At 41.2% G+C, this 20136-nt stretch overlaps 1 protein-coding gene across 4 annotated transcripts in view; it reads left to right on the forward strand.

The window, feature by feature from the left end:
* The first annotated feature begins 1542 nt into the window (after positions 1-1542).
* si:ch211-214c7.4 overlaps positions 1543-20136 on the forward strand; it is a 52863-nt gene continuing 34269 nt past the window's right edge. Inside the window, exon 1 of one of the 4 annotated variants that reach the window (XM_039770436.1) lies at positions 1543-1732. The gene's annotated coding sequence lies outside the window, so the exon portion shown is untranslated. Of the gene's footprint in view, positions 1733-2362; positions 2473-20136 lie in introns of those variants that run through there. The other 3 variants (XM_039770438.1, XM_039770439.1, XM_039770437.1) reach the window with 3 other exon arrangements.

Below are 20136 nucleotides of genomic sequence, written 5' to 3' on the forward strand. Positions count from 1 at the left end.
CCTTGGGAAAGGCAGTTCAAAGACAGACCCCTTTCCAGGTACGCTGGGTGTGCACTGGGTGTCAACAAAGAGGGTGTCAATACAACACAATACACAGAAGAGAACACAAGTCATCCTGAAGAAGTGAATGGATGAGATCTTTGGGACATGAGCTAAATAAATGAGCCTCACAGACTCAACGGTCTCCTGTGGTTTGTCCCATTTTTTATGGTCTTACCTGTTTTCACTTTGATGTTAAAGGGTTTTTTTTTCCGTTGACCACCGTCAAAAAAAAAAAAGCCAAATTCAATCTACTGTACTATGATTCAACGTTGCATTAGCAATTAAATGTGAAAGCTTCCTTGGGGGCATGAATCATTTTTATAGGCACTGCATTGCCATGTAGATTAATGTGAAGCTACAGCCTGTCCTGGCAGCACTGGGTGTTTGGCAGGAGAGAACTCTGGTCTGGGCATCATTCCATAAAGCAGAGTCACCGACTCTTGCTCGTATAGGGCCCTGTAGGTCTTTGAACTCTGTGTTATTAAAACAAAACATAAAAAACAGTTTAGCTTCCACCCACACACTGTTAGGTCCAAGAGCAATTTCAAACCTAATGAAAGAAGTTATGAATGTGCCCTCCTAAGAAGGGTGGGTTCCTGCCTTGTACAGTAGTAACCTATCACGTTACGTTCGCTGTGTAATGGTTTCAAAGGTCGATAGTTGTATTATAATGGCTGGCTGGGTGTTGGGTTCAAATTTGGCCTCTGAGACTTTGTAACCCTGAGCACGTCACTTCACCTGCCAACTGGAAGAACAAATGAAATGTAATTGCACTGTGGTATAAAGGCAGTAGCCAAATAAATAAGTCATAAAAATAAATAATGCACTTGTACTACCCGTTACGCCTTGAAAGGCGCTATATAAAACAACGGCGCACTGGAGTCTCAGTATTGCAGTAGGAAAAGCTGCTGGGGCGGAATAAGCAACTTGACTCATGCGACGTAAAAAGCAATTGAATGATTTTTTACCATCTGCCTGCCACGATGTCGGCTTAGCTAATGCTCGAGGAATTCGGCACTACACAGCGAAGTTTTGGATCCTCGCGAGACAAATGAGTTTTAACTTGGATTATTTCAAATTTCCACGTCTGTACTGCGCGTTTCGTTCAGACCCCCAAACTTGGAAGCAATGCAGAAAGTTGAGCCGCCGTCCCGCACCGTCCTCCCCAGCTTTTTTTTTTTTATTTTCGCCCCCTCTTTCCGCTCCCCACGCTCCCACCATATCAGCGGTAGGGACGCACTATTGTTCAAGCAAAGAAAAAAAAAGAAAAGAAAGGCGGGGTGCCAAGCGGAGAGCGCTCACTGGGCGAGTGCGCGCGCGCGCGCGTGCTAGGAGGAGAAGAGAAGAGGAGGAGGAGGCGGCGGCTCGGAAGTGTTGGGCGGGGGAGCGTTGTGGAGATGACATCATTCCAATCGCAGTCCCGCGCTCTGATTGGTCACTCGCGGCCGTTGCCAATCGTTTTCTCCGTCTCCCTCGTTTTTCCTCCTCTTCCTCCAGCACGGCCGGCAACACCCTGAGAAAGAGAAAGCGAGACATAGAGAGAGAGAGAGAGAGACAGAAACTGAGATTGAGAGTGCGGCTGTGAAGTGAGGCTGCTTCTGTTTGTCGTCTCTTTCTCCTCCTTGAGTGCAACGTTACGCTTGAATCTCAACTGACCGGGGGCCGAGAAGATCAAGCAGCCGGCTGCCTGGTAGGTGTAAACGCTGGAGCTGCACAGCAGCTCGATGTTGGACCCCGGGTTGTGTCGTGGAAGGGAGGCAGATAAAGCGCATCGCGACAGAAACTCCCCAGTCCGCGTGTGAACACCCGAACCTCTTGTGTCTTTTATGCGTTCGACGATTCGGCGTTGAGGGGGTTTTGGCTCAAGATTTATTTTTCTCTCAAATGGAAAGTTTGTTTTCATATTAATTGAAAAAGCTCAAGTCAGAACAGAAAACAAAAGAACGCCTGCAAGATGCCCTTTCTGTTGTATTCTGTAACGTGGTCTTTTTTCTCCCTTGCGCGCATAAGTGTTTTTCTTTCTTTCTAACATATTCACTTATGTCGAATCATTTTTAGGATGTTTTTTAGTTGGACGTTTTATTTGAAAGTAACTCTTATTGAGCTGTACGTGAGGCTCATTTAGCGGGAATGTGTGAGCAGCTCGCGCCTTTGGAGTGGATGTCGGGGGCTTGACTTGAATGAGTGCTTAACCGTGCACGCGCGTGAAGTCTCGCTAGAACGCGCCGTTGGGCGCGTGCGTGCCTGCCGGACATGTGCAGTGAATCTGGGTGGGTAGAGCGATTCTACTATTCTAAACGACGTGCCGCTCCGCTCAAGGCAAAGGCAGGCGTCGCACACGAACACTAACGAGTGAGTCCTTTGTGCAGAAAAGTCGGATGCGCTTCTTTCGAACCATTTAACTTCCTTTGTTCGATTACGTCGCTTGACGTGAGTTGCTTTCTGTATAATTTTGTTAGTTTCTTAAAGGACATACTTTAAACTTCTTATGAAAGCGAATGTGCCTAAGAGGATGAACGATGAGGACTTCACGGTATATGCTTCTGTGTGACTGATGCACGGCCTCAGTTACTCCTGTTGCCAAGATGTTTGCCTCCGTTACAAAATACCTCTCTACAATTTTCCTTTATTTTTATCTGTTTTGTCACTTAAAAATAGCATACGTATAAATTACTATTGAAACACCTACGGTCCTAAAATAAAATGCAAATTTTATTACTTGTAATTGTTTGGAATTTACATAAGATTTGTATCCCAAATTTTAATTGTTCAGATTTTCCTTGTAGTATTGTTCTTTTGTTTGTTTGTCTCGTTCTAATTCAAAGCTTTGTTTCCTTTTTGTTTGGTGTATTCTGCAGCTGTTTATATCCAATATTGTATATGCCCTGTTCATTTAGAATTTGTGAAGCTTTTTGAGCAAAGGAAAGGTGATATATAAATATCATCATTATAATATCGGTTCCTCAGCATTTGATTGAGACCAAGATCAAGGTTCTAGTCTCAGTTTGCAAGTAATCGTGTGACAGACGTTAGTTTTATATAATCTTTTATATATAGATCTAGTACTTAATATTAGCGGTTCTCAAAATTTTTAATGGCAACTCATTGTAATTGTATTTTAAATAACCCCACTGTCTGTTTAATGTTTTAATGTCTACATTAAATGAGATGTTTGCAAGGCTTGAGAAAGGAGGCCTGTGCTTTGGAGTGGGGGTTATCTTAAAATACACCAGTAAGTGGAGCAGCCTGGTCCCTCCCATCTGTTAATTCTGCCATTGTTTTTTCAGTGCTTGTGTTATAGTGATACTTACAGCCTTCCTTCCATAGTGAGTGTTGCTACATCACTCGATTATCCTGTTGTACCCTTAATGATTAAGTGACCCTCGAGTTGAGATTCCAGTTGTAACTGTGTCAGGGCACCTCACATAAAGAGACCTGCATAATTTATTTCTTAGAGACTTTCTAGTTATATACTTTGTTCCTTTGTCTTAGCAAGATAAATGTTAGGGTAATGAGGTGACCACCAAAGAGCTGAAATGTTATGCTATTATGCCCATTTTTTTTTTTTTTTTTGCATTCCATGTTAAAAAGGCAGTTACAAAGTAATGTTTTACATTAATTTGTTTCATTTCAGTCTAGGCAGCTTTGTGGTATGAGGCCTGGAGCTCCAGAATGGGTCTTTGTGTGGTAAATATCATTGATTTTTGCCAAGCTTATGTGGTGAGAAACGATGGGGCATTCTCTGGATCTCCTTCAGCAGCCAGTCGGCTCGAATAGCAGTAATTCTCAGTCACAGTCCATTTTTAAGAAGTTTTTCTTATTTGTCATGATCAGATGTTCATTGTAAAGCCCGTTATGACCGCTCATAAGGTTACTTCTGCGAAAAGCCTTAATAAATTCCCAAAAAGAACAGTAAGGTTTATTTTGCTCGCCTCGAGGTTTTTACATTCCAGTTATTTTGAGTATAGTGTAACATGAACTTTCTGTGTTCTGTTTCGAGCTGATCAGTGAGGTCTGCTATGTAGCCTGTCTAGTTTTTTCAGGGCATAAAAGTAAAATATGACTTGCCATTTGTTTCACTATATGATGCAGCTCATCTCCCTCCCCTTTTATAGTTTTCTTTATTAGCCTCTTTTTTTTTTTTTTTTTTTTCCTGGCTGAAATGTTAAATTTAATCCTGTGTGTGATAACCTTACAGTTTAAATTCTGGGTATGGACATGATCTATAACTCAATCCCCTAGATGTGGCTTTGTATATATTTGAATAGGAAAGCGAGGTGACAGTCTGAGAGCCCTGCTTATAACCCACAGAAACCTGAGGAGCCCCTCAGCCCAACATGTTTAATTGAGTTTACTTAAACACCTTTTGTTGGTGGTGGCTTAAGATGGTAGCTAAAGTGCTTATTGATCATTAAGACTACTTTACAGTTCTCTATCCCTGCTTTTGTTTTGGTGCATGATTATGGGTGTGGTTTCCACCCAGTTACTTGTATCCCTATCCTGTCTAACGGTGGCATACGGTGCCAAGTTGGTTGGTTTACGTCTAAACCTGTGTTCTATAGTTTGTCTAATTAGGATGCCTAGAAGCAGGATGTTTTTCTCTGCACAGCATTTTTTCTTGGCTCCTCCATTCATACCTCTTCTCCAACTCCCCCCCTTTCATTTCAGGGTGTGAGAGCTTGGTAAGAGTTTGCCTTTTTACTGACGGGAGTTTCTAATACCACAGGGTATTGTTTTATATTTGTCTTTTGTACAAGCAGTTTTAGTTAGCTTTTTAAGAAAGGAGCTTTCAATGAAATTCACTACCTTAATTGCTCGGCGAATACTGCATGACCTAGGCAGTGTCTAAAGACACCCCAGTTTCAGATTCGGTCTCAGTGCTTTGGTAATTGTCTTTTGTTTCTGGAACAGCGACTTGTAGTTGGCATATATTTCACTTATCCTGTTTATAGCAAGGTATGTTTGGGAAGTTTGGAGGTCCAAGTATGGCAGAGGCCCAGTGAAAAGCACACATTCTTGTGTCCACCTTAGATAAGCCTCTGTGTGTTTGTGTTTGTTTGTTGGGAAGGTTAGGGGTTACCTTTTGTTGTAAAATTGCCTCTTGGCAGCCTGGCAGACTAGTTTTTTTTTTTTCGGCAGCAGCTTCATCTATGTGCTGCCAGTTTCCACAGCAGCATGTGGCTTGGAAAGATGCCATTTTGGATGTAGATTTACATGGACTGGGCTGATCAAATGACTCAACACACCCATGGCAACCTGTCCTTGGAGAAGCTTGGCAGGTATCTTTTGTCCTGCAGCTGCTACAATGGTGATTAGCTTCACCCCCTGCTAAGTAGAAATGTTTCATGCCACCCCCCCCATTTTATACCACCAAACTTTTTTTTTTTAATCTAATTAATGATTGTACAGAAATTCTGCAAGCAGTTCTGCTAATGGATTTTTTGGGAAATTTGTCAAGAAGCACATGCTTATAGGTGTGTTGCCTATAATCTGCTGTGTTTTGTTTTGACAATACGGTTGCACATTTGATCACTTCATTTTCAACTGAAGTTAACTATATGGGGGAATTTCATGCCAGTCATTTTATTGGCAGTATACAGAATTATTTTTTTTTTCCTTTTAACGTTTGACAGTGTTGCCAAATATTTAATCTGCACAACTCCTGTTGCTGTGCCCTGCCATTTAAATACGTATACACGCATGACAAAACTAATCACTGCATCAGCCCCCATAATCACTTGTGACTGAGCTACACTCACAACGACAGCCTGTCAGAGGCTGAGTAGAAGTGTAAGAAAGGCCTGCTCTGTGGTGGTCAGCACGAGAGCGAGAGAGAGAGGGGAGCATTTTCTGGGGCCAGTTAACGTTTGCAGTGACAGTATTGCACGAGTGCCCTTGAGTACAGACCAAGTATTGTGACATTATCATCAGGGCTGTGGAATCAGAGACAATTTTGGGTACCTGGGGTTGTAGTCGGCAAAAATGTACGACTCTTAATGAATTTTAAATTTGTGACTAGAGCGAGAGAGCAAGTTCAAACGGTCCCATTTCACAAACAATAGTCATAATTAAGTACCTCTCTGATTGTATGAATAAAGTCCAGTTCATAGTTGTGTTACTACTAGTGTGAAGTTCAGCCGAGCTATTATACAACCTTACATTCACATATTATAATCTGGATTGTGGTATATTACAAAAAGTGTTTTCAATTTATTTCAGATATGATGTGTTTAACAAGTTCATTTGAGTGTAAACAAGTGTAATGATGTAGGTGGAGGTGTATGCTATGGCCTGTTGTGTGTTCAGGGGTTCTTGTCTTTTGTTTAAACTGGCCAGTACACCAGAGTATCGGCTTCCTAGCCAGTAGTTCTGTGGTTAAATGACGACATGTATGTTGCTTTCCTTCAATCGACACGGAAAATACATTAGCATATTAAATACAGAGGAGTCCGAGTCTGAAGTACCGTAAACTAAGGAGTCGGAGTCGAAGGATTTATCTACTGACTCCACAGCCCTGATTATCATAGCCATTTTTACATGACAAGAAAGCAAAAGCTTACATTTGTGATTCTAATGTGCGAACAGATTCTACCCCGATTTGGAATTGTACATACTTAAGACCTTTTTGTCGTCTCCAGATTGGCTCTGACGGTGTGTGCATAAGTTTGTCCTTATATGGGTGGGTGTTCAGTTTAAAGATAAGTTTTTATATTTTGCATTTTATATTGCTGGGGTAGGCCCATCTGGCACTGTATCATATTAAAATGGTCTGGGAAATTAATGTGCATTTTCAAAAAATAATGACATTGACAACTGAAGTTTGCATTAGGCCTGTGCAGTAACAATTTCACACACTTTAGTTAACAAGAAAGCCAATTCAGAGGGAGGCAAGGCTGTTCACATCCTTGCTGCAGCAGATGCCCCTCTTAAAACACTGTAGTCGGGGAATATCTTTTTTGTAGTCATGCAAAAAAAAAGATGAAAGAATGGAATAATTTCAGGAAGAGCTTGGTAAAACCAGTGTCGCATTATGCGACTTGTGTGAGGCAGGCCAGACTTTATCACTGCTTTCTTATCGCCAGACCACATGCATTTAAACATCCAAAAATCACTGGGCATGTCTGCTTTACCAACAGCACGCGCCAGCCTCTCGGCACAGTTAAGCTCACCCCTTTTTGTGACGGCCAATGGCGTGCTGCCTTAACGGAGATGGCGCTTTTTTTTTTTTTCTCTTTCCTGTTTCGGTATATAAAATGACATCAGAAATCAAGATTCTCTTCTGTTTGTGGGGTCCTAAACATCCACACTCCTTATTCCTCGTCATTGCATTATTTTAATTGTACTCCCAGAGTGTTCATTGGTTGTCCGCTCTCGTGCACAGAGCTCAAGCCCCTACAACTAAAGATAAAGTCAAACATGTCTGAATTTATCAGAGCGAGTCATACACTAGTGGCACTGAATCACTGTGGATTTGCCGTATGCTCCTGTCGACTGACTCTCAGATTACATAAATGAAAGCTGGGACTGAAATTGCTGGAAAAGTCATGTCATGCAACGTAGCCTTACAGTGTTAGCAAAAATCTTTCCATAGTCAATGCTGCCTTGTTTTTGAAAGCAAGTTCCATAAATCCTAGGGTTACGGGTTTAGGGAGGGATTCGGACAGATTCTACTTTAACGCTTTATAGCCTGCAGATCTTTCCAGTGCTGCTGCTGCTTGTAATCCTATTTCAGCCCTTTTTTGGGTAATCTAACTCCTTGAAGATTAGTTTTCAGGATGTTCAGCTTTTTTTTGACAGCTTCATTTATGTTATTGCCTGAGATGTGTGTTTGTTTTGATTAAGAAATGATTAGCTGTGTTATTTTGTAGAGTTGTACCTTACTAGGTAGTCTGACCAGTAACCTTCAGTCAAACAGTAGCCACGGCTATCAGGGACTTGGCGTCTGTCAGTACACAAATGCACACATTAATTTTGAATGTGTAATTTTTCCATTTAGAAGGTTTACCTCATCTGTGCTAATTGATGTATTTACCTCATGCTGGCTACCCACAGAGTATATGTTTATGAAAAGCCACAATGTTAAATCCTGATGAACTCCCAATGTCCTTTTGTGCTGATGGCCTTTCCATTTCTTGGAAGCAGGACTTTTTTTTTTTTTTTTTGTGAGACATTTCTCTTACTCCCTGTAATTTTGGTTGACTGATAGACAGTAATTCATATTGCTGTATCTGCTCTTATTCGTCCATTCATAAACCTTTTTTGTACTGAGAAGGCAGATATTGCATAATCTTTAACAAATGAAGTCCAATAGGGTCCCCATCTAAGTGACATCTTGCGTCTCGGTTTTCCTCAATTGCATGGTAAATCTGTTCCTTTCCAACCTTCAGTCTCTCAGGGATCCTCAAAAATGTGACCATCCACAAATATCGGTCTTCACGAATGTCACAATAGTTTTAATTTTTTTTTTTTTTTTTGAGCTCATTGTTTTGGCACAACCCTCTCACAAGTACTGTACAGTGTTAACTATAAATGATGAGATTCACTCAAGAGGTGAAGGAGAACCTGTGACAGACACACAAGCTGAGTTTGTCTTAACTTTGAATGGCTTACCTCCTAAATGATGCTGTGTAAAGCTTGCTCTACATTGTCATCAGTCTTCCTCCATACTGTCTCCAAGAAACTTCCTCGTACACACCTCAACGTAAATATCATTTGTGTGCAAATGTGCATTAATCTAATTTTAAAGCTCATTAATTTCCAATGAGATTTAACTAAAGTCACATCAGTAGCAGGCAGCTAATGTAAGAGAGCTTTACTTCCTTATCCTGTTCCACCAAAAGACATGTAAGGAAGGTGCAGGTGAATTTTTCTAGGAAATGTGTGATATGTCAGACTTGGTATCATAATGTGTGTCTTGAGTTGGCATTTTATTTAAAAAGTTTTGATTTTTAAACTTGTACCTATCCATTTCTGTGAATGGTCTATTTACTTTAGGAATGGAGGAGCCCCTGCCCATTCTGGCAACACTGGAATAAGGGGGGGGGGCACCTACAGACAAGACCTCGGTACTTTCCAGGGCACACTGCCTCACACTGGTCCAAATTAGTCATCTCTAGTAACCTCTGAAGTGTATTTTTAGGTAAATACAGGAAAAGCTCGAAGACGGCGGTGTTGCTGCCCAATGCCAAGACACTCAGTGTGGTGGTTAATGGATACTGGGATGGTAGAGTGAATTAGATGTGAAGTAGTATGAAATTTTGTGATCCTTCAGGGAGATGCCTACTTTGTTATAATTGCCAACTGATTTTAAAAGCCATGATTTTTTTTTTTTGTTACAATGGACAGCCCATGACCGACCCAACCCCTGAAGGTGTCACTGTGTACATTTGGGGTTCATTTACAAGCTGTTTTTGGACATGAAACGATATTGAATATTGTTTGTTTTAATGTAAGGATATTTGCCCAAGTTGTCATTTGACGTGCATGTGAATGTTCTGTGTAAAGGTTTTGTCATTCTGTTTACAGCATTGTTTTATGACCCACTTGGTTGCTCTGGCTAGACTTTGGGCCTACTTGTGTAATACTGCAACAAGTCCAAAAACTGAACCCATCTTGCCCATAGCTACTCCTCAAGATAAGGTACGTTTCTATCAGTAGTTACTGGAAATGCAAGGAGCCTCTCAGACTGTCAAAAGTGAATGATTTTAAAATACTACCTTTCTCGTTATTTCTCTTGCATCCCCTTTTATTTCGATAGTGAGCCTATTTTCTGTGTTTTCCATTGCAGGCATCTGCTCGGGCACTGCACAAGTTCATTCACCAAAGCAATATTTGTTTCATCCATTTCTGCTTTCCAACAGTAGCTCCCTGTGTGTTCTTCCTTTTTTTTTATTTAACAAATAATCCCTGCCAGTTAAGTTACTGTTTTCAAATGAGAAACTCTTTAATTTTAAAGGAAACAAATTCAAGTTGTAGATTCATTAATTTGATAGACACCAGTGCTCTGAAACACTATTTTATTTTTTTTTCTCTAACTCGCAATACACTGTTCAAAGATTCTTGTTTATCCAACCATGGATTTGTATATATGGCGGGAGTCGAAGAATCTAAGTTAATATGGCTGGTACATATTCAAATTTGGCTTTGCAAATCACTCTTCTCTGTAGCCATATACAGGACTATTCAAAATGAGAGAGCAGATTTCAAAAATTTTATTTCAAATAAACTGGTATAAGGCTAAAACACATTCTGCACATCACTGGATAGAGGAAAGTTTAAAAGCCTGCCTAAAAGTACCAGTGAATGCCACCACCACAATGTTGGAATTTGGGGGTATGAAAATCCTTGCACAGTCGTCACACATGAGACTCGCCGAAGGTAAATGTGTTTTGTGCCGTTTCTGCACATCAAGTTTATGGACTTTTTTTTTTTTTTTGCGGAGTAAACCAATTGGATTTTCATACCTGGACATGCTACAAAACTGGGTTGTTTCCCCAACTTCTAGAAGATTTGAATGACTTCATTTTCATGCAAGATGGTGCCCAGCCTCATTTCCACTTGGAGGTCCACCGTTGCCTGAACGACGCCATTCCAGGACATTGGATTGGAAGAGGTGGACAGCAAGCTGTTGCTCATCGTTTTGCGATGTTGAAATGAGGGAGCTGTGAATTCAGTAACTAGGGACCAGTTGGCCCGTGTGTGGCAAGAAGTGGTCTGCCGTTTTGATGTTTGTCGCACTATACACGGTGCTCATGTTGAGTGGACCACAGGACCAAACTTTGAACTTTCCTCTATCCAGTGATGTGCGGAATGTGTTTCTGCCTTATACAGTTTGTTTGAAATATATTTTTGAAATCTGCTCCTTCATTTTGAATAGCCCGTACTTTCACTCATTACTACTGTATTGTGCACATCAGGTATCCTGTACAGTGCAGTCAAGTCAGTGTTGATACATTTTAGGTGCCCGTAGTGGGGAAGAGTTGGGATGCACACTTGCTCTAATGGGTTTAGTGTTTTTACCCAATTCTAGACTGTGTTTAACATTCCAGGTACTCTATTTATATTTGGAGTAACATTTAGAAAACTGGTTTAAGTTTGTCATTTTGCAGCATTCCTGTAAGCATTAAGGTTAATTGCAATCTATAAATTTTTTTTTTAAAACCCTGTAGTATTCAGTTGACAGAACAGTTAATAAGAGGTCAAGTCATTTGTAGCACATTCTGATTCCTCATGGAGTCTGTTTCTGAACTTTCACTGATCCACATTTGTATTGAAAAACTCATCAGAAACTTGAAAAGACTTTGTTGGCCAGTCGTCTTATCCAAAGATCTTAACTAGACGACGTTCTCCTCTCTTGGTTAATGAATCTTAGCCTGATAGAGGTCTATTAATTTTTTTACATTTAAAATGTCTCACATAAGGGTTTTCCAATGCTGCATTTGTCCTAGTGTGTATATAAACACGGGAACTCCAGTTTCTGTATTACATGTCCCCTAAAGGGGCCCGAGTTGCCTTGAAAGCTTGCGTATTGTAATCTTTTTTTTTTTTTTTTGCCAATAAAAGGATTTATTTTACTTGTACTGTGTCAGCCAATATGAATGTAGTGACAAATCAACACCCTAGTACTGCAAAACAAAAAGAGGGATCTAATCTACCAGAATATTAGCAGTACCTCGGACTGTAAACTCGAGCGCAGGCTTGTAGATTAGAGTCCAAGTAGAAAGCAGCTTGTATTGAGTGAACCATCTTTAATATTTGCAATTCTATAGAGCAGGAGTCTCCATCTCCCATCCTGGAGAGCTACTGTGGCTGCAAGTTTTCATTCTCTTTTCTTAATTAGTGACCAGTTTTTGCTGCTAATTAACTATTTCCCTTTATCTTAACTTTTTTTTGTGACTGACTACTGAATTTTTTTTCCTTAAATGGCACCTAAACATAAAATCTGATGTGAAGTGAGCCAACAGATGAGGCCTCAAACTCCAAAATCGCATCACTTCATTCAGTTTCTTAATTTGAAGCCAATTCTCATTGCTAATTAAACCCATTATTTAATTCCAAGGTGCTCATTCTGCCATGGTAGACCTTTCCAAAACTGACTGACTTTAAGAGCGCTGGCTGTCAATGTTTTGTGGACCTGTGCAGATCAACGTTATTGAGGCCTTCACCTTTCTTTATTTATTTTCAGTTATTTTCTAATGGACAAGTTGTTGGTACATTTTGTCTTAATAATGTTTGGCTGCTAATTAAGGAAAATTAAGTTGTGCATCAATTAAAATTAAGGCAAAGAGTTAGCAGCAAAATCTGGTCACTCATTAAGAAAAGGGTTAGAATGAATACCTGCAGCCACTGTGGCCCTCCGGGACTGGAGTTAGGGACCCCTGCTCTACAGAATTTTAATTTTTTTTTTTTAGTTTTGGCTTGATGCAATACACCACATCTTTTTAAAATATTAAGTGTGAAAGCTGTCCTAATCTTACAGCAGCTACAGTTGTATATTGAAAGATTTATTCTGAGAAGTTAATTTTCTTGATGTGAGGAGTACATTGTTTTTCCCTCCAAAAAAAGGTGTTTGTATCATTATCAACAAATTAGTATCATGGGAAAGGTGACTGCTCATTTTGGCCTTTTCTCAAGACCCAGGCATTTTCAGTGGATAGTAGCAAATGCCTAATTCCGTTACTTCTATCTTCTCAGTTTTACTACTGCTTCTAGTTGGTCACACAATTAGAATTAAAAGAATTCAGATTTTTGTGATGAGGGAATTGATGGCATGCTTTCTCCTTGAGATGTACAGAATGATCAGCTAGTGCTTTTGAGTTGGACCGTTTTCTTTCTCAACACGCTATTAGTTTATAACTTGCATATGTATGTAATTTTATTGCTGACCTCAATTGCAGCCTGTTTCCTATGCGGTACTGGAATGTGTTCCTCAAGAAAATGGCCGTGTTCTGGTTCCCGAGGAAAGGGGAGGGGGAAGCAAGTTCAGCTTTTCTTTGCCTGTTTTCTTTACATGCAATGCTTACATACTCTGGAAGCAGTAAAACGGCTGCCATTATCTTGGCCATCAGTGCAATCACTTACTAAAGTGTTATAATGGCAGATGTCAAAGGGCCTTTCAAATAATATCTGTAGTGACTGATAAACGTGCAGGATTGCTTTACAGGGTAATACCATGGATCCCACCTCTAAATTCTTCACACACACGTAGTTATGTTGACACTTGATCGTGTTAACCCTCATCTGCAACAAGTTTCCAGGGTAATTACCTATGGCATATCAGAACAATGTCGGTAAAGGAAGTTAACAGTAAGGTTTTACCTTAAAGGATTTTGTGTTCTTAGGCTTGTTATGCAGAGCATTAAGTCCATTCTACACCCAAATGACCCCCACCCATGACCCGTTTCAGTTTGCATATAGGTCAGACATGTCCATAGAGGATGCCATTTCTGCTGCTCTCCATGCAGCATTAACCCACCTAGACTCCAAGAACTCCTATGTGCAAATGTTCTTGGATTTTCAGCATTCAACATAATCCTTCCACAGCAGCGATTGCAAAAGCTCGGCCATTTGGGACTCAAGACCTCTCTCTGCAACTGGGCATTGGACTTTCTTACAGGGATGCCACAAAATATGCGGGTCGGCAATATCGCCTCTAAGACCATCACGTTGAGCACAGGGGCCCCACAAGGGGGTGTGCTCAGCCCGTTGCTCTTCACCCTGCAGACCCACGACTGTACCAACCTACAGTTCCAATCACATTCTCAAGTTTGCGGACAATACAACCGTGGTCTGCCTCATCACCAACAATGACAAAGCCAACTACAGGAACGAGGTGCGCCAACTGGTCCAGCGGTGTAAAGACAACAATCTCTTCCTGAACGTGGGAAAGGCCAAAGAGATTGTGGTCGATTTCAGCAGAGGTCATTCACAGCAATCCCCAGCACCCCCCATTCCACCCCAAACACCCCTGATCAACAACGGTACAACCGTGGAAAGGGTGAGTAGCACTTAGTTCCTGGGGGGTGTACATCTCTGAGGACCCCTCCTGTTTAGATAACTCCATCACTGGCCAAGAAAGCTCATACCTGCCTCTACTTTCTATGCAAACTGAGGAGAGCACGAGTATCACCCCCACCATCATGTGCTCATTCTACCGGGGCACAATCGAGAGCATCCTCACCAGCTGCATCTGTGTGGTATGGAGGCTGCACTGCCTCCTGCAGGAAGTCCCTGCAACACATAGTGGATTCGGCCAGTAAGATCATTGGTGCCCCACTGCCCTCCCTCAAGGACATTTTCCACACCCGTAGAGACATCAATGTTGCTGGTGACTCCTCCCACCCTTTACACTCATTTTTTAGCCGCCTCCCCTCAGGGAGCCTCTGGGCCCGCTCCATAAGACTAACCGCTTCATCCACCAAGCTGTCAGGATGCTGAACTCTGTCCACTACCTTGCCCCCTGCCCCTGCACCGTAACAAGAGTCACTATCTGTCAAGTACCCTACCTCAGCTGGTATTATATAAAGACTCAATGTTACATCTGCTGCTAACTGTCTTTGTATATCTCATAAGCTACTCTATAATGAACCTTCTCGTTTTGCACTACTGACTATTGTACACTGGTCTACTTTATAAGTCCTAATGTTATTTATCTTATGTTATTCTTTTATCCTTTTTTTCTTTTTTAGATTTTTATTGTACTAAGATGAGAAACCATTTTGATTCTCCTGTATGATCTGCACATATAGTGAATTGACAATAAAAGGCTGTTTGATTTGAAGAGAGAAGTCAAACTCTGAGCCCTTTTCATGGGTTGCTTTGGTGATTTGTAAATTTCATATGCATTGAGAGTGACTTAAATCTGGCTTTCATATATAAGCTACGCTGTTAATGGCTGCTATGTTTACACAGTCATTTGAAATTTTAAACTTCTGACCCTCCTCTTTAAATGGTGGCAATGTAAGGGAGTACATTTTCAATAGACAGCTAGTCCTTTGAGTTTGTGAAAAATGAGCCTTCTATAATGAAGGCATTTATATTTAAAATGCTTGATCAAGCAGAAGTTCAGTTTTGTGGCACTACCTAAAATGTGCGAAACGTGATCAAAACTTGAAATGTGTTTTTAATACTTGAACTTTGCATGAGGTTGCTGTTTCTTTAAATCTAGAAGTCTATTTCAGTTATATGGCCATTGCAAGCAAAAAAAAAAAAAAATCTCCCCAAATCTGAATTTTACTCCCACTGCTCTCAAACTCACTAAAGTCAGTCTCTAAATCATTCAAGCGTGTGTTACAGGGGGGGGAAAAGGGTCCATGAGGGTGACGCAAGACTTTTTACCTTGTGTGGGTTTGACAGAGCAATTTCATCCTCCTCTTTGCTTGCTGTTCCTTTTTAAAAGCATGTAGCGCCTGTGTCTTTTTGGAGAGAGAGAGATTTTACAGCCTTCTCCAGGACCTTGTGTCTCTATTTCCGTACTCCCCTAATTTTATTTTATTTTTTTTTTGATAATGTTGCTAAAGATTTGGCGGTGCCCTGCCAACCAGAGGGCTAAGCCTGCCCCTTTTGTTAATTGTTTAGTTTGTTTTTGTGCTCCCAGTTGCTCTGATCTCACTCTGTAGGAGTAACATCCTGGCTCTCTTTGAGAAAAGCTTCCATGTATGGTTAGAAAGTGTGGCCGTCCCTTGGCAAAAAAAAAAAAAAAAGATTAATAGTTACTTGGAATCTGTTTCTGTAGAGCTGCTTGGCTGTTGTCTGTCTTGAGTCACTGTGTACACAGTCCAAATGGGTTGTTTGCTAGATTTCCCCAGCACTCTCTCAAACTCGAATGTGACCTATTGGTTTAATCCAATGCACAAACTGATATTTTGTGCTTTGCAGCGATGTCTGTCTGTACGCTCCACACCCTGTCACTGTGATGTGCTTTAGGTGGAACGACTAAGGAGAGAGATGAAGGGGCAGCAGCACTCATTCCTTGCATAGCTAACCTGCTAGACTCTTAGCTTCTTGTCATTTTATTTGGCAGTTTTAGTGCATAAAGCAAATTTTATTGCCAGTTTTGACAGTATAGCAAAACAGTTTTCAGGGTTGTTACTGAAAATGTATAAAAACGAGGTTTACAACATGGGATATGTAAATGCATGTTGACTGTGGCATTCCAAAGTCCTCACTTGCCAGTACTGTGTACTCGTGTTTTCTGTCAGTACTACTTTGAGCTGAGCCTTTGTGTGTTTTTTTAGATTAAATGTTGATCTTTTCTGGTGCATTTTGGATGGCAAGGCAAGTGTGTCTGTGTGTCACATTAGTGTTTTGTCGTTGAAACCTCCTGCAAGCCTCACAATGAGACGTCTGTTGCCAAAGGCGCATGTGTATCGCTCACACTCTCTCGGGCTATGCTGTGAATCCGTATGGGCGCTGACTTGAAGGTCGAAGGCGTTCTCTGTTCCAAGCTCTCTGGTACTTTTTCTGAACTGTGTTTCAAACTTTCTTTTGTGTAGCAATGCAATTTATTCAGTAGAGCGAGCTCTTGCTTGGTGTCTCTTCAGCATCTGAATCACATGTCACATTACTCGACTTCTAGTCATTCGCTACACCAGACATGGCAACACTATTTACCGATCTCTTTGCTGGACCGTGTTGGTTTTCTCGACCGAAAATAGTTGGGCATGGCATTTAGTGTCATCGTGTTGACATTCCAGCAAAGCCATGCTTTCCCTTCTTTCGTGATACCTAATAACATGCCGTCTGTTGGAGTCGGCACTGTGGGAAGGGTTAACGGCCATGACAAGTTCAGCCACAATTTCTGCCTCCTCTCCACCAACACCCAGCCTATTCTGTTATGGCATGCAAAACGCAAGACCTCAGACGAGCTTCTCTTGTGTTTGTGAGACCAAGACACCCCTACGACTAAAGACCAACATTTTTTTTCATTTATGTTGGAGTGAGTTGCTGGGCATTTCACATTATGGGCCTGGGTTCACAGGAGCGCATTGTTAACTGCCTCTGACTCACTAAGGTTATGTAATTGAGGGATATAACTGAAAATTGAAGGAAAGTGACGTAATGTGACATTTCACAGTTGAGTCAGGTTTAAGGTCTATCTACAGTATCTATCTAATCCTGCCTACTATACCAAAATGAATATCTATAGTATAGTGCCTTTCACATCTCGTTCGCTCGTTTGCGCTCTCTCGTTCGCTCGTTTGCGCGCTCTCGTTCGCTCGTTTGCGCGCTCTCGTTCGCTCGTTTGCGCGCTCGTTCGCTCGTTTGCGCGCTCTCGTGCGCTCGTTTGCGCGCTCTCGTGCGCTCGTTTGCGCGCGCTCGCGCGCCGCTTGCGCTCGCGCGCTCGCTCGCGCGCTCTCGTTCGCTCGCTCGCGCTGTCTCTCGCGCTCTCGTTCGTAACAACCTGAGGTTGACCAAAGTGTTTTACATAGAATAACAGTATGAAATAAAAGCCAGATAAGGAATTAACAAGAAAAACACAAGGAAACATTATACATACATGAACACACACACCAACACACCAACACACAAACATAAATAGCAAGATGATAAATACATACATAAGGTTAACTCCGTAGTTAAAGATTTAACCACCGAAACTCACAAGCTAAAAAGCAAGTGAATATGGCTGATTTATTTGCTTGGGTGCTCCAGTCTCCTACTTTGCTGCTGTCTGGCTGTATATGGTGGCAGAAATTTGATGCAGGTATCCAGACTTGGTCTGCCAACCATCTTTGAAATTCACCACTCTGTCCATTAGATCTGTTTGACACATTTTCCATTTCACTAGACATGCCTAAACCTAATTCTTGCCACATTCGATTAGTCTTTGCTTACTTCACGATTTTGTTCTTAAGAATTCCAGAGTTCATTTCAGATGGTTGCTGTGGATCATCTTTACAAGTGCTGGAGAGGTTTAAATAGTGACCGCCCCAAACTCGGTGGGCCACACACTTCAATCCTTTCTGATCCAATTAAAGCTTGCTTTTCTTGTAAGCTCTTTATCTTCCTAGTTTTGAGGAGGTGGAATCGTTTGCAATACTTTGGTACTGAGATTGATCTGGAAATCTCAGTGCGCTTTTTTCTTTTTCCTTACTCTATTCTCGGCATCCTGTCTGTTGGGAATAAGTTCATTGAGTACTGATTACATTTTTCTGTAAACGTTGGGTGAACTGCTTTGCAATCCAAGTCCAACTCCCTCCCTCTCTCTCTCTCTTTTGTTTTGTTTTTTGTTGTTGTTTTGAAACTGAATCTCTGATAACAGCCCAGGAAGTCGAGTTTCTGGCCTCTTTAGGAATTTGCACTGGTTATAAAGGCTTGTTTTGTAATTCGGTACAATGAAATACTTTGAACTCTGGCATTTTTGCTTGTCTGGTCTGAGGTAGTCCTGCCTAGCGTCAACACTTGAGGCAGCCTGGACACATGCCCAGTGTTAAACACCCTTGCGTCCGTACCCCTTTCACAGCGTTTACGGTAACGTGCTGCCAAGGCATGTGTTGGCTAGGCATTTTGTGTTGGTCTTTTGGAGCTTTTTGAAAATGTGTCTTTAGAGTAGACAAATGTGCTTTTGTCATTTCGATGGTGAATTCCTTGCTCAGTTTTATGTATGTGGGACAATATTTGAATTGAATTAAGCCTTTTGTGTTTCAGCAGCAACACTTTTTTTTTTTAACTTGATATCTTCTGCAGTTTAACTAGTGAAATCCTTGTATCTTCATGTTAATCTCTAAGGTTAAAGGTGCCAAGCACTATGTATGATGACTCTGGGGTGTGTGTGTGTGTGAGAAGTTCAGTATGTTTGGTGGGTGATTGTTGGAGCCTCGTCTAAAAATCCTGCTTTTCCAAAAATCTTGCTTTTTTGCTGAAACAGCTGAACGCTGTATTTAATCCATTAAATTGCTGGTTGCATTTATCGTACAAAATGAGGTGACATCCCATACCAGGACAGTTATGGTAAATTAGTTGGACTCCATCTCCTACCCCATATTCTTAAGGAATACTAAAATTATTTCCAAAACATTTCTGGCATGAAAACGCTGCTTAATAGTTTTGGTTCCAGTTGCTTTGCTAGTGTGTAATTTTGTAAAACTTGTGAAATGTGTAAATGACAAATTGTATCTACCCAGGGCTAGTGATTTGTAATGGCTGCATATGAACATTCAGTTATGGTTTTAATTAAATGGGCCCACTTAATTTCCTTTTCAGATTCTGGGAGGAAATAGTGCTGTTCAGGCAGACTTGGCATTTTATCTTCAAGTGACGTTTTGAAAGGAATTTTAACTGTGAAAGACCTGAGCAGGTTGCGTTACGGTTTCAGACCGGAAGTCGATGCTTAGTAATGATGTAGACAATTCTAAACCATCTACTTTGGTTTCTGCCCTTCGGTGTCCCTGTTGTTGTTGTTGGCGGAGGTCTTTAAATGAGTTGCCCCTGTACTTCTACTTCCTGCGTTCATCTGCTTGGCTGTATTTTGCTGCCTGTTCTGAACAGCTGTATACAAGGATTGAAGTTTTTATGGATTAAAAAAAAAAAAATGTATTCCAAGATTACTGAGGACTTAACACCTGATACTTGCACACTAGATGTTTATTACTAGTCTTGCCACAATCAATTTATAATACACTATCATGGCTGTTTGTTTCTGTCCAGGACTTTGAATCACCTGTAGCTCACAAACCGTTTGACCTATTGACCTGAAATTTGGTACACACGTACTACATGGCGTCTACTATCCACTTTTTGGGGTGATGATTTACCTCCAAGGTTATTCCTCTATTTTATTTTATTGTAGAATCGACTCTAGGTGGCCACCAGCAGGGTGCCCATGCGGTGCATGCATACGAGTGCCGTTCTCATTCCCTACCACCTTCGCTGTCACTTCCATCTTCATATCTTAAGTCTTCAATCTACCTCAAGAATGATTTAAGTGCCAGCTTAAGTGAAAAAATGAAAGAAAACGTACTAAGTAATTGCAACACAAACACCGACTTAATCAGTTGTAACGTGAAAAGATGCCAATGAAAGAAAGAAGCAGTGGGCCACTAGGGTGGAGAAAAGAAGAGCTGCTCAGGAAGGAGCAAGCACATCAACCTCTGA

The sequence above is a fragment of the Polypterus senegalus genome, chromosome 12, assembly GCF_016835505.1.
Source record: "Polypterus senegalus isolate Bchr_013 chromosome 12, ASM1683550v1, whole genome shotgun sequence".
Taxonomy (NCBI): Eukaryota; Metazoa; Chordata; class Cladistia; order Polypteriformes; family Polypteridae; genus Polypterus; species Polypterus senegalus.